This window comes from Vidua macroura, chromosome 3, assembly GCF_024509145.1.
Source record: "Vidua macroura isolate BioBank_ID:100142 chromosome 3, ASM2450914v1, whole genome shotgun sequence".
Classification (NCBI taxonomy): domain Eukaryota; kingdom Metazoa; phylum Chordata; class Aves; order Passeriformes; family Viduidae; genus Vidua; species Vidua macroura.
This window is the reverse complement of record NC_071573.1, coordinates 25,585,412-25,598,707: the sequence shown is the minus strand read 5'-3', so window position 1 is coordinate 25,598,707 and position 13,296 is coordinate 25,585,412.

The following is a 13,296-nucleotide window of genomic DNA, read 5'->3' as shown; positions in this document are numbered from 1 at the left end:
ATTATCACCTGCTCTGATCTCCAGCACAACACAGGACTTCCTGAGAGAGATTCCTCACTTTAGGATAGGAAACAGCAGCCCTGACTCATAGCTCTGGCCCAATGTAATGATGGCTGTCTCCCAAGAAATAAAAAGAGCAACCCTGTTTCATGTACTGTTGCATGAGACTTTTGATTGCTTGCCGCAGAAAACAAATGGCCATAAATTTTAGGATAAATTCCAGACATATTCTCATTATTCTCATTGCTATTAAAAGTTTGTTCCATATAAACTTTTTTTTAAAAAGTTATTATGGAGAAAATTATTATTATTAATATTGCCAAATTGCATGCTTAAAATAGCACAATTTGTCTTTAACTCTCAGATTTGATAACAAGAGCATATATATTTTATCTCAACCTCATAAAATCATAGTCACTGATATTTGTCCTCTCATAGCAGAACAGCACTGGATGTTTCCTTGGAGGGCAGAAGTGCCTGGCCTGTTGTTAAAAATGTCACATTCAGGGGTACAATACAGCACCCAGTTGAAGGTTAAACCTAACTCCTATTTCATCACTTCTCCCAGCAACTGCCCTTGGGAATTCTTCCACCAGACTCAAATGGGCAATATCAGAGGTAGCAATTACCACCTACTGTACATTGAAAACTGCACCCTGGTGTAAGCCGCTTCTCAGAAATTTTTCATTTAAATACCAGCCTGCTATGCCTCAGCTTTATGTGCAGTGCTTTTTTACCACTGTGGGGGCAGAGAACATGCTTTTCCCAGACCAGGTCCTTTTCTCTTGCCTGCTCCCTGGTTCCCGAGGAGCTGCTCTGCCCCTCTGTGTCTGGGCACGAATATCCCTGTGTGTGTGTGTGTGTAGTGCAGCCAGGGGAAGGAGCAGCTGGATCCACCAGCAGCCGTGCAGGCGTGCAAATCGAGCGAGTGTTTGGTCCGGAGGCCATTCCCAGCCCCGTCCTCCCAGCAGCAGTTGGCTTGCTCCTGGTGGAGAGAGAGCATATGCTCTGCTCCACACACCCTGTCCTTTGATTTCACTGCCCCAATTCACTCTGCCTACTGTGGTGAGTGCAGGTCCTCAAACTGGCATTTCTTACCTCTCTTTTGTTGTATAGGGTCCACAAAAATGTTCAGAAAAAGTGAGTATCTGTACTGCTTTAAATCTCTACCAAAGAGCATATAACGTTTTAGCCAGAAGAGGGAAGAGGTCTGAGCTAGCCAATGGATAAAATAGTGCAGGGATCATCCTAGAGAAATATAAAGCACTGTCCAGGTGTTCATGAAGAAATACAGTAGGCAAAATAGGGGAGAGCCTTGTAACAAATGGCCAGGGAACATGTGAATAAACAGCCCTGTGAGGTTTCAGACAAGTCCATCTAGTTCTTGCACACACTGAGATTATTAACCTTGCCACAGTACAATGTAGATTACTGCTGAAAATAAATTGACGCTGATGGGACTAACTTTTGCCTTGCTTTGCCACCCAGAAGATTATTGGCCAAAGACCTCTCTTTCTGTGCTTCAGAGAGACCGACAGTCCTGTGAGATACAGGTGAAGAGCACTTGTATATCCCTGGCAGCACTACTATTCTTCAGGAACCTGGTTTCAGCATTAGTTAATTATTTCTGAACACCAGGGCATGCAGGGTGGTTCCCATCCAAGCGGACCAGAGCCCCTGCAGCCACCCTGTCATCCTGAAGAGCCACGCTCCTCCCAGTGCATGGACTGGATGAGGCTGGGATTTCAGGTCCATATTCCTATTTCCTTTTCTAGCAAGCCCAGCAGAAACAACCCCAGCTGACTTTGGTGCCTTCCCTCTCTGGAGAGGGGGCATTCTGACCTGGAAACATGTGCTCACCATCAGTGTCAATTTATCTTCCTTTCTACCTAAGCTGAGTTTTTAGGATAAGTGTCCTGACTCCAGCCCCAGTCAGCCACAGCCTCTCTCTCCCTTCCATGTGTGGATGTGCATAACCTGGGATTCTTTGCAGATCTCCTTGTTCAGGCCCAATCTCTGCTCTGCAAGTTGGCATGACGGCAGAATACCAAGTAGGAGGCTTTGGCTTGCGTGTAGAATTTGGAGAGCGGTTTTGTAGTAAGTTGCTATACTTTTTGGCTTGCAAGCCCTGGGAGCATATGGCCCATTGCTTGCAAAATGCTGATATTTTAAAATTGGGGGAGGAATAGAGCATGGCACATTTATTTTACTTCTTCAGTGCCACTATTTTTGCCAAAACATTCCCTGCCACACCATCCTGGATCATGCTGTTCTATCCATCTTTAAAGTGAAACCTCCACTAACTAAAAAGTTGATGTTCTAAGACAGACCCTAACAGGCCTGACAAAAACAGTCTTCCTTTAGTCAATGTCCAATATGAAATGCTGTCCACTCATTGCTAGAGAGAGTGAGCAGACAATGCAGCACTGCTTCTACTCATGCTTGAGTTCCTTGCAGCTGGCCTTGCTCATATTTTCAGCAAACATCTTTTCCAAGCAATCAAAACTTTATGGACTGTTATTTCCTTCCTCTTGACTTCCCAAGAGCTAACACCAGCACACTCGAGATGCTGCAGCTTATCTTTTCCACCTTGAACTAGTGGCTGACCTGAAGAGAGGGATGCCAGAAAATAAGTAGAGTTCCTAAGTACAGACAGAAGAACAGCTCTAATCCAAACAGAGCTCAGCTAAACCAGTGCAGTAGCTGTCAAAATACATGTGAAATTTTTTTGGTAGGTCTTCCTCAAGCTAATTAATAATGTGGAAAAAGTTGTAGAAAAAGTTAGTAGACCATTAGATAAATGTCATCTGCAAAATATTAATTTACTTGAATTTTAAAAATGTTTTTGGTAAGGTCCCTCATAAACTGCTGTAAAGGTAAATACATAATCACAGGGCTATGGATGAAATCTTTGTTAAGGGTCATAATAAAGAGCTTCCTCTGAGAACAGAAAGAAGTTAATTGTAGGGTACCATTATTGTCTCTGTTTGGTCCAATTTTATTGACTATCCATCTGAATGGCTCAAAGAAGATAATGTAGAGGGCTTGGGCAGAGGATACTTGGGTGATGCCACCATAATTTTCTGGACCTGACTCTGCAATTTGGCTGTGTGTAAAAGTTACTTGCATAACCCCATCAGTGCTTGCAGGGATTGACTTTGATAAATAATAATTATGAGAGGCTGTGAAGAATTCCAGGTATTTTTCCCATGAATTGGGAAATAAGATGGCAAGTTAGCTGAGTTGAGAATTACTTCAACAGTGCCTACTATCAAAACTCTCTAAACCTTTTCATAAACACACACAGTTGCTCACCTGTGGGGTCCTTTAGGAAGAGAAAATGAGGATTCACAGAAGGTAAATTGTGATGGGCCCAGTTCCACCTACCTTAATTACTTCAAACAATTGTTTAACATGCAAAGATCTGTTTGTTTCAGTAGATTATGCACAAAAATGAGAGAATCATCACTTAAAATGTGTCACTTCACAGAACAGAAATTAAAAGCTGAGAAATAGGGTGAGTATACTGAAAAATCAAACATGGAAAAACAGAGCATGCTGTACTGACATTGTATATGTATTTTAAAAATATTCCTTCCTCTATTTTTCTCTTTATTTTCACTCCCTGAAATACAGTTAAGATATATATTATGTTGGAAATGCCCAGGAAAAAATGGTTTAATGATCAGAGATAATAATGGCACATGATCTCACATCTTTGTGGAATAATCTGCCTGTCACAGTGGCAGAAGACTTATCCTTAGAGAAAAGCTAGCAAGAACTTGACTGAGGAATTCAACATGATGGACAGGGAAAACCATTCAATGAACAGTTAGCATATGCCATATCCTGCAGGAATACAGCCCTTCTAATATCTGATGGCTCTTGCTGATGCAGAAATCAAAGATGTCTTGGACTATCAGAAGGGAAAAAAAAGAGAAATATGCTTTGTCATTAAGAAAATGAGGATGGGTATATTTCCATAACCTGATTTGTAGGTGATCTACACCTAATACATTCAGGGATGAGCTCAGGGTGTCAGGACAGATGGGTCTTCCTGCCCATGCCACGAGCTCCTGGGGTGGCCCTGAATGGGTCACTGCAGCACTTCCCAGCCCCCGTGTCCTCCGAACACACTCACCAAGCTGTTATGACACCTAATTCGTTATTTTATAGCAGTAGCTCCCTTACCAGACCTGGGGATTCCTGATTAAAAAGTACCAGGAAAGTTCAAACTATTGTGTTATTTTCAAATGTAAAATCCTAATGACTTCAGCAGCTTTCCACTGCTCACTGGGCAGCCAGTGAGTGGCTGGAATTGACAGCTCTGGCTGCCTTACACCACTCATGTATCCATGGAAATGAACGACAGATCTGCAGAAACAACAAGAAAGTTTTTAAAATATGACTTTTCTCCATAGCAGAGAAAAATAATCACACTAGAAGATGTAAATTTCAACAGAGGAATTCCAAGCACTTTCCACAATTTGCTTCTTTTCCATGTAACTCCTGTGAGCAAAGCAAAGAGCTGGGAGGGGACGTTGCAGCCCCACTGTGACTCGCAGCCAGGCCTGGGACAGAGGAAATCAGCAGCTGCTCGTAGCACGGCGCTGCAGCAGGGGACAGGAAGTGCAGATAACGATGCCCAATTGAAACCAGCGCCTCAATGGAATTATCTGGTGTGGAATTTGGCCCAGGCAGGGCACTTCGCACCCCTGCTCTTTGCAAAATCTTTGCTGCTGAGGTTTTTGCCCATCCATTCTCTAACGTCAGGAAAGAGAAGAGAGTTTCAAACCAGCAGAAGCTGCAGAGGCAGCTGAGTAGCTCTGGCCACATAGTCAAGGGCTGACTTTCAAATCCCAGGGCTGAAAGTCAGGCTTTAATTTTATTTTGTCTATGTAGACATAGTGTTTGTGGAGCATATGAGAATGAGGAGCCTTCAAAACACAAGCCATTCAAATTATCCCTGGCATTAGGTTATACAAACTCTTCAGCCACCACCCCTTTATGTACTACAATGCACCAACTGTGGAAATGAGAGAATAATTGAGTTTCCATGCTCTCCACCTCCTTCCCAGTGCCATATTTCCTATAAGCCCTTCACAGTGCAAGAGTGTACAGAAGATAGCATCTTGTGTGCATCTTGTAGCATAATTGAATCAAGGTTGTTTAGCACTAATAAGGTCTCTCTGGAGCCCAGATGTTTGATTTGTGCAGTGATATACAGGAGAATGGCAGCCCAGCAGCAGACACTCTCAGCCACTGCCTTGGCCAGCACATAGGGAGCCCAGGGGTGATGCAGGTGCAGCTGCTACTGACCCAGGAGCTACAAGTGATCAAACAGCTTCCCCTCATTATTGTATCTCATCCACCAACACCCTTCCCTCAGCCCTGTCTCTCTGTATACACCACCAGACTATTTCATAACTTCCTTTGTAGTTTTCCTTTACTAGTGCTGCCTCATGTTCAGTTTCTATGACCCTCCTGGTATTCTTCTCCTGTCTGAAAAGTGCTAACCCTTCATTTTCATTAATTTACTTCTCTGTATGATCACAGGCAATAAAGATGAGACCCCAAAGGTCATTATACCTTCAATCCAATCAATTAATTTAACCCTCTGTAGGAGGATTAAATTAATTTTTCCCTGCACATGCACTACTCACCACTTTTTACTCATGAAATGCAAACTAGACACTTCATTCATAGAGGAGATTGTAAGGCTGCATCTAAACTGAAGGACCCAGAATATTCCTTCAGGTCTTGGTACAATCCCAGGCTGCAGCCAGGTCTCTACAGAAAAGGAGAAATCTGAGTGCTCAGTGGGACTGGATTCCTTGTTCCAGGGAGGGAGTGTGACCCTGCATCCTCCCATGGCCTGGACCCATGAGCTTAGACACAACTCTCCCTGAGCAGAAAAAAGAACAGGGATATAAGAGGAGGCTCTAAGCATTTATTCCAGTAACAATTAAATGTGGTAGGCACCTGATTTTGATAAGCAAATCCTCTGGAGTTCCAAACTTCCCCTCTTTGTAGTCTTTGATCCTGTTCCTGTGATGCTGGTGGATCACATTGATATCTCAGTGGGGCTACTCACATGGAGAAAAATGTGTCTCAGACTGTATTTGCCAAATCAGAGCCTACTTAGTAAAAGACTGGGAGTCCTTGTGTTGTCACTCTTCATGTAAGCAGGAGTGAGAAGTTCTCAGTGGTCACCTTAAGCTTCTTAACAGAATGCATCAGTTGCAACAGTGCTTGGCTTTTTTTCACATTTATCTTTGCATCTATGAGATGATTGTCATAACACACTTTGCCTGCTGGACAGCCAATGTGATGAAAGAAAAAACAAAAGTAGTTTGCTACATCAGTTCTAACTAGCACTACATGTTTGACTGATCGCTACTGGAAAATCTGAAACTCAGATAAAAATCACTAAGCTTTTTTTAACACCTGAAATGAGCCATGTTGTAAAGGAAACCTGCAATAATGAGATAATATGACTTAAAAATAAATATTTCACATGTTTTCAAGCAAGCAAACAGCATGAAAGCACTGCTGAAACAGGTATTTAAGTCCTATTATTTGAAGGCTTGTATTTTCTTGTGCCTGACCTGTAGTTTATTTGGAGGAATTTGAGATTTTTTGTAATATTAAATGTTGATATACTATATTTAGATCCAGAATTCTTTATTATTATAAAATTACAGGATATCAATTGTTACATAAAATATAATTCAGTGTTGATAGCTATTTCTCAAAACATTTAGCAAGCAGCCACAAAAGAAGCACACCAGTTTCTACTGTGTATAAAGAGAAACAAGGCTCAAGCTTAAAGAAGGAATTTTTAAATACTGATGTCCAATACTAGTTAATAATATCAAGAATAAGGGCATCAGAGAGATAACTGTTTCTAAGGTTAAAAATCATCCTAGATATACCAGACAATGAGAGGAAAAGTGACTTACTAACATTTGTGCTTGATGGTGTCTTCCTTTTCCTCCTCCAGCTGAAGCTTGGGACAGCTGTTTGTCTTCAAATGCTAGAGTACAAGGACACAAAAAAGGTCACAGGAAAACATCTCCTGTGCAAACTAGAAATAGGACCGTCCTTTTCCAGTTAAAAAATGTTTATGTGAATGTCAGTCTTATGAAGGAGACAGGGCTAACTGAAGTGGAAACAGGAGTCTTCTCCTCAGGCATAGATTAGGTGGTAGCTTCTTGCCAAGGTGACACTCCTGCTGCCTGGGATGAAGCATCCACCTATTCTGTGCCAGTGCCCTTGCCCATTCAACCTCTTCCCTCTCCTCTCCCACATACTATGGAGATGTCCCCTTTGGGAACTATTTCCCATCAGCTGCCACTTGCCCGATCTGCTTGCTCCTATACAGCACATTCAGAGAATTGCTGGGGCTGGAAGGGGCCTCTTGAGATGACCTGGATGCATCGCCTGCTCCAAACATGTTCAGCTGGAGCAGCTTGCCCAGGAATATGTCCAGTTGGGTTTTGAATAAGTGGACACTCCAAAACTTTGTTGGGCAATCTATGCTGGCATTTCAAAACCCTCACAATAAACAAGAGGGAGTTTTTTATGTTGGAATGGTATTTCCTACTTTTCAGTGTGTGCCTGTTACTTTTTCTTCTGTCACTGGACAACACTGAGAAGTGTCTGTCTCCACTTTTCTATTCCTCACCATTAGGGATTTATACACATTGATATGATCCCCCAAACTTCTCCAGGCTGAACAGTGGCAGCTCTCTAAGCCTCTCCTTTATATGAGAGATACTTCAGTTGTTTAATCATGTTCTTGTTCATTAGACTTGTTCCAGCATGTTTATTTCTGCCTTTTACTGGAGACCCCAGAACTGGAGCCTTTCTTTTTACTTTTCACCTCTCGCACTAAATGCAATTCTGGCTTTGGCTTTCCTAAGCCAAACTCCATTCTTGGATGGTGTCTCTCTCTCCCTTACAGGTTACCTCTCCCTGCATCTTCTTTTCCATGTTTGAGTTTTACCAGGAGTTCATACTTACAGACATTGTACCAGTTTTGTTTGATTTGATCCTGCCAGTCAGGATAGATAATATTTTTTAACAGATGCCCTTTAAATTGGCTCTTCTGGACCATTTTTTTCTCTATAGCTGTAGCCCACAGGATTTTTTGAAGCAAGTCTCTGAACAGGCCAAATTGTACTTTCTTGAAGCCCAGAGTTTTAATCCTGCTTTTTGCTATTGTTCTTTTCCCTCTGGATCCTGAACTCTACCATCTTACAGTCACTGCAGACAAGAATGCTCCAGCTGTCAGCTACCTGACATGTTCTTCCTTGGTTTTAGGTCTGAGGTCCAGCAGAGTGCCTCCTCTCATCAGCTCCTCATCTACACGTGCCGGGAAGTTGCCGCCAGTACTTCAGGAACCTCCTGCATTGGTTACACCCTGCTGTGCTGCCCCTCCAGCAGACACCAGGGTGGTCAAGTCTCCCATGTGAACTAGAGCCTGCAATCCTCAAGTTTCTTACAGTTTTCTGAAGAAGGCCTCATCTAATTCTTGATCATGCCGTCTGTAGCATCACAATGTTGCCCATATTGGTTTGTCTGCTAATCCTTTCACATAAAGCTGTCCCTTTAGCCCTGTGTCACTGAATATGACATCCATTCTGTCAGTCCCATGCCCTTACTTGTGCCTGTGCTTCCCTTCCCATTGCTACTGGTATCATATCTTTGCTATTGTTGTGACTTCAGTTTTCCCCAGAAAGAGATGGAAAGAACTTTTGACCAAATGCATCGTTCGCCCATCACTGACCATGCCACTCTTTCCTTGTGTTCCTTCATCACTTCCCCTCATGTTATACATCGAGATTAACCTACGGTGTTTATGTTTACAGCTCTCCTTTACTTGTGTCTCTGGCCATTTCTTTGTAGCATTCCTCCTTTCTGTCTTGGCTACAGTGATTTGTTGCCCAATTCCTGCCTTTATGTCCACAAGCATCTGTTTCTGGTTTCTTTCCCAGTGCTCTTTAGACTCCAGCACAAGCTTCCAAGTTGGCCGTTTGCTGCAGATGCAAATGGCTTCTTAAAACACACCACTGCAAGTCCTGTCTGAAATGAGCCCGCCTCTCATCCTAACACTAACCTGCTGCCATGAGTCCTTACATTCTTATCGCAGACCAATTCCAGCAAACACCACTTTCTGAGATATTAAAGATATACCATTTCCTTAGCAGGTAATGCAGACTTCATGTAAAGCTCTCCTTCGCCCCTGACCTCACTCACATTTGTTTTATAACAGCCTATAGTCCTTTAACAACAGTGAAGTTATTTCTGGTTTGCACATTGTGACTTGTGATCAAAACCAGGCCTATTGCCTATCTCTAGATACAAAAAGAAATGCCCCACTGAAACATTGCACAGTACCTTATTTTTAAATGTCTACCTTCAAAGCATGCAATTCACTCACAAATTATTAAAACCAGGCTAGGGCAGCATCCTAAAGGACCGAGAAGGACAATTAGGTTGGTCCTTGTAACTCCAAGAGTGATTAGCAACAGCCATCAGCACACTGTAACTGCTTGTTGAGCTAGTGAGTCAGACAGCAATAAGGACTTACAAGCAGCCAGCAAAAGCACTCAGATTCTTCTACAGGAGAAGTTTATTACAGAGCTCAGCATCTGTGTCTTGCAGCTGCCAAGTGTCCTCCATGTGTTGTTACAGCTGCTGATTCTGCTGTTAAGGAAGGGGGAGCAGAAGGATGAAAAGAGGCAGCGTCAGGAATGTTCAGTTGCTGTAAAACACTGCCAAGCAGATATTCACATTATCTGTATGCAGAAACTAAGCCATCCAAACATGTGAGCTCACGGCTCTCTGCCGGCTGGTCTCACACTACGGAGAAATCATGTGACAAAGCCACTAGACACTTTTCAAACTACTCCAAATACAGGATCTGCTGAAACCCTGAAGTAGCATGCCCAGCTATATCAGTTTTGTGACGTGACATGCTGTGACTTGTGAGGACAGACAAGAAAAGAAGCAAGAGGCTTTGGGGAGAACCAAAACAAGGGGAAGCAAACTCCCTGCTTCACCAGCAAGACAGTGCTCCTCAGTGTCAGCCCACTGCCATATTTTTAGTTTCTATCATGCTACAATTCCACATAATTTTACACAAATAATTCTGAAGTATACTATGATACAGGACTTAGCCTCTACCTGGTGCACTAAGCACATGGCTGAATTCCTAGAGGTCAAAACCAGGTCCTTTAGGTACTCAGAGGCTGTGGGCATAAGTTCCTCTCAGCAAAACCACAATGTCCTCCAGCAGTGAATGGTCAACTAATCAGTGGTGATCTTGGAAGGCAAAAGACCACCAGCATGGCCTTGGAGCAGGATATTGTGCTAGCCCTGGAGCAGACACACTTTCACCACCAGGCACATCCTAAAGGCTTTGGACAGTTTTTTTCAGTCTGTGCCAAACTTGTATTGATCCATGGTACCGTCCATCATAGGTAGGACCACAGGATGATTCAAGTTGAGGAGGATGTCAGGAGGATATTTATTCCAAACCTCTTGCTCACATTTAACTGTTCTCAAATGAACTTTTTCCTGTGTTCCCAGGTATAAGCAAATGGCTTTGATTTCACCCACCCCACAGCAAACAGCTCACCAGGCAGTTCTTGCCCCACTGGGAGGTAAGTTAATTTATTTATGTGTGGGCCAGCTCTTCTTGCTGGGACTAGCAGATACTGAGCACAGCTTTATTAGAAAACACTAAGGAGACACTGAGAGATGGGTCTTCTGAGAGAAACTGAGACATGTGTTAGCAGCCCAGGTGTGCCCTGGGGATCTTGTGGAGCCTGAGTGCTCCCAGGTTCTCTTCTTGCAGTCCTGTCTGTGGGCAACTGGGGAGTGCTGCCAGGGGCAGACAGGGGGGTCACATCTCCTGTGAGAAATTGTGGCACTGACATGACCAGACAGTATGGACAAGAGCCTGGGGGACTGTTCACATACCATGGGTGAGGATGAACCAAAGGAAGTAGCATTAGGCATCCAACAACTCCAGCTTAAAGCAGCACATCTGGGAGGAGGACAAATAATTTTTAACAGGAGATATGAAACGGAGGTCAACATTAAGTCCATGACACTTTTCATAGGAGAAAAAAAAAAATGGGGTATTTGAGTAACTAGATGTTGTTTGTCCATGGGTTATTTTAAAATAAAGGTATTTTAATGGCTGTGGGTAAACCTGGGCTGTGTGGTTGCACATGTGTGTGCAGCCTCAAGAAAAGGTGAAGGACGCAGTGACAATACTTATTTTTAAAAGTATTTATGCAAGAAGAAGCTTCCAATTTGTCTCTATAGCTGGTCTCTGAAGCAAAGGAATTTGTATATTGCATCAGGCAGTATTGTATTAGGAAATGTTTTTAACAGTGTTTAGTGATTGAAAGTAAGATACAATAGCTTTATGACAAAGAAGCTTATGATGAAGGTCCTTTGTAATAGCTTTTATATTACTGTAAATCATGATGCTTATGGTTTACTTTTTATTAATTCAAATGAAGTGCAAATCAAATGACAGCTGACAGCCTATCAACAGGTTAGTTTAAACAGCTGAATATTATTTTACTTCATATATATTTCAGCTTTTAACAGGATTTTTAATTTTAAATAGTTTTGAGGTTTTTATCCACGTAATGTGGCTGAAAGGCTGCAAGATGAGAGCAATATTTAATTCACGCTTGTAAGATATGGGTATTTGGAACCCATTAGAAATTGACTTTTTGTTCTCCCTTTTAATTTTGATTCTTTCATCAGAGATGCCAAGACTAATGCTGTCATGACAGATGGAGAGAGCTCATAGAGACATTGTACAAAAATTACTGGAGCAATGTGTCATTACCATGTAGTACCTTCAAAATGTCACAATGAAAGTAAAATTCATTGTAGAAAAGGGCTCTTCCTTCAGGGACAAGGCTTCCTTTAGGGATAAGTCCACTCCTAGGTGCTGGACAGAATCATACCAGTCTCATTTGCACCACAGGAAATAGCAATATACATATGCAACATGCTTGTTCAAAATGACACAGTCACTCACTGAGAGAGAACCTGCTCCCGCTTGTCACCTGTGTAATTCTGGGTGTCAGCGACCCACTTCAATTATTCTGGAGTGTTCCAACTCTTTTGCATTTAATTTGGTAATACAATTGATCAAATAATGCTAGTTATGTCAGTCTCATATCAGTTATTTACTATAAATACTTAGTTATTATCTATTTACTTCAAAAGCAACATGGCCAGCAGGTTGAGGAAGGTGATTCTCCTCCTCTGCTCTGCTCTCATGACACCTCACCTGGAGTGCTGCATCCAGCTCTGGGGTCTCCAGCATGGGAAGGAAATGGACCTGCTGGAGTGAGTCCACAGGAGGCCACAACGATGTTCAGAGAGCTGGTGCACCTCTGCTATGCAGACAGGCTGACAGAGCAGGGGCTGTTCAGCCTGGAGAATCGAAGGCTTTGGGGAGACCTTATCACACCTTCCAGTACCTAAAGGATACAAGAGATCTGGAGAGAGACTTTTGTGTAGTGATAGGACAAGGGGGAATGGCCTTAAGGTGAAGGAGGGTAGGTTTGGATTAGATATTAGGAAGACATTCCTTACTATGAGGGTGGTGACACACTGTAACAGATTGCCCAGAGAGGCTGTGGAATCCTCGTCCCTGGAAGTGTTCAAAACCAGGCTGGATGGGGCTCTGAGCAACCTGGTGAAAGGTGTCCCTGCCTAGTGGGGTGAAAGGTGTCCCTGCCCATGGTAGGAGAGTTGGAACTAAATGATCTTTAAGGTCCCTTCAAACCCAAACCATGCTATGATTCTACATTAACTTGTACACTGTCAGTGGTAGTGACCTATGCTAATTTCTGCAAAGAACATAGAGTTGTAGCAAAACTTTTCTGTGTGCAGGAAAGCTCCTGATTAATCTGAGTAGAAGAAATGAGGTACTCTTTAAAAAGTGTGTAGGTCAACAATTTTGGCTAGAGCAGTTGGCCATCACAGCAGTCCTGTAATGGCTCAGCATAAAAACACAGGGAAAAATTATGCAAACTGTGTTAAAACGCTGCCTTCAGTTTCAAAGTGAAGCATCAGAAGTGACACCATTTAAAAGATTATATAGTTCCACTCACAAGTCAGAAGGTTACATTTCTTATTCTACCTTCATGGTCTTTTGTCCATGGAATTCTGTAATAGTTTTGCTGTCAGTGGGATTAAAAATGTCTCTATGAGAAGGACTGTTTTGTTATGTGTGGCTCTCCAGCTATACAG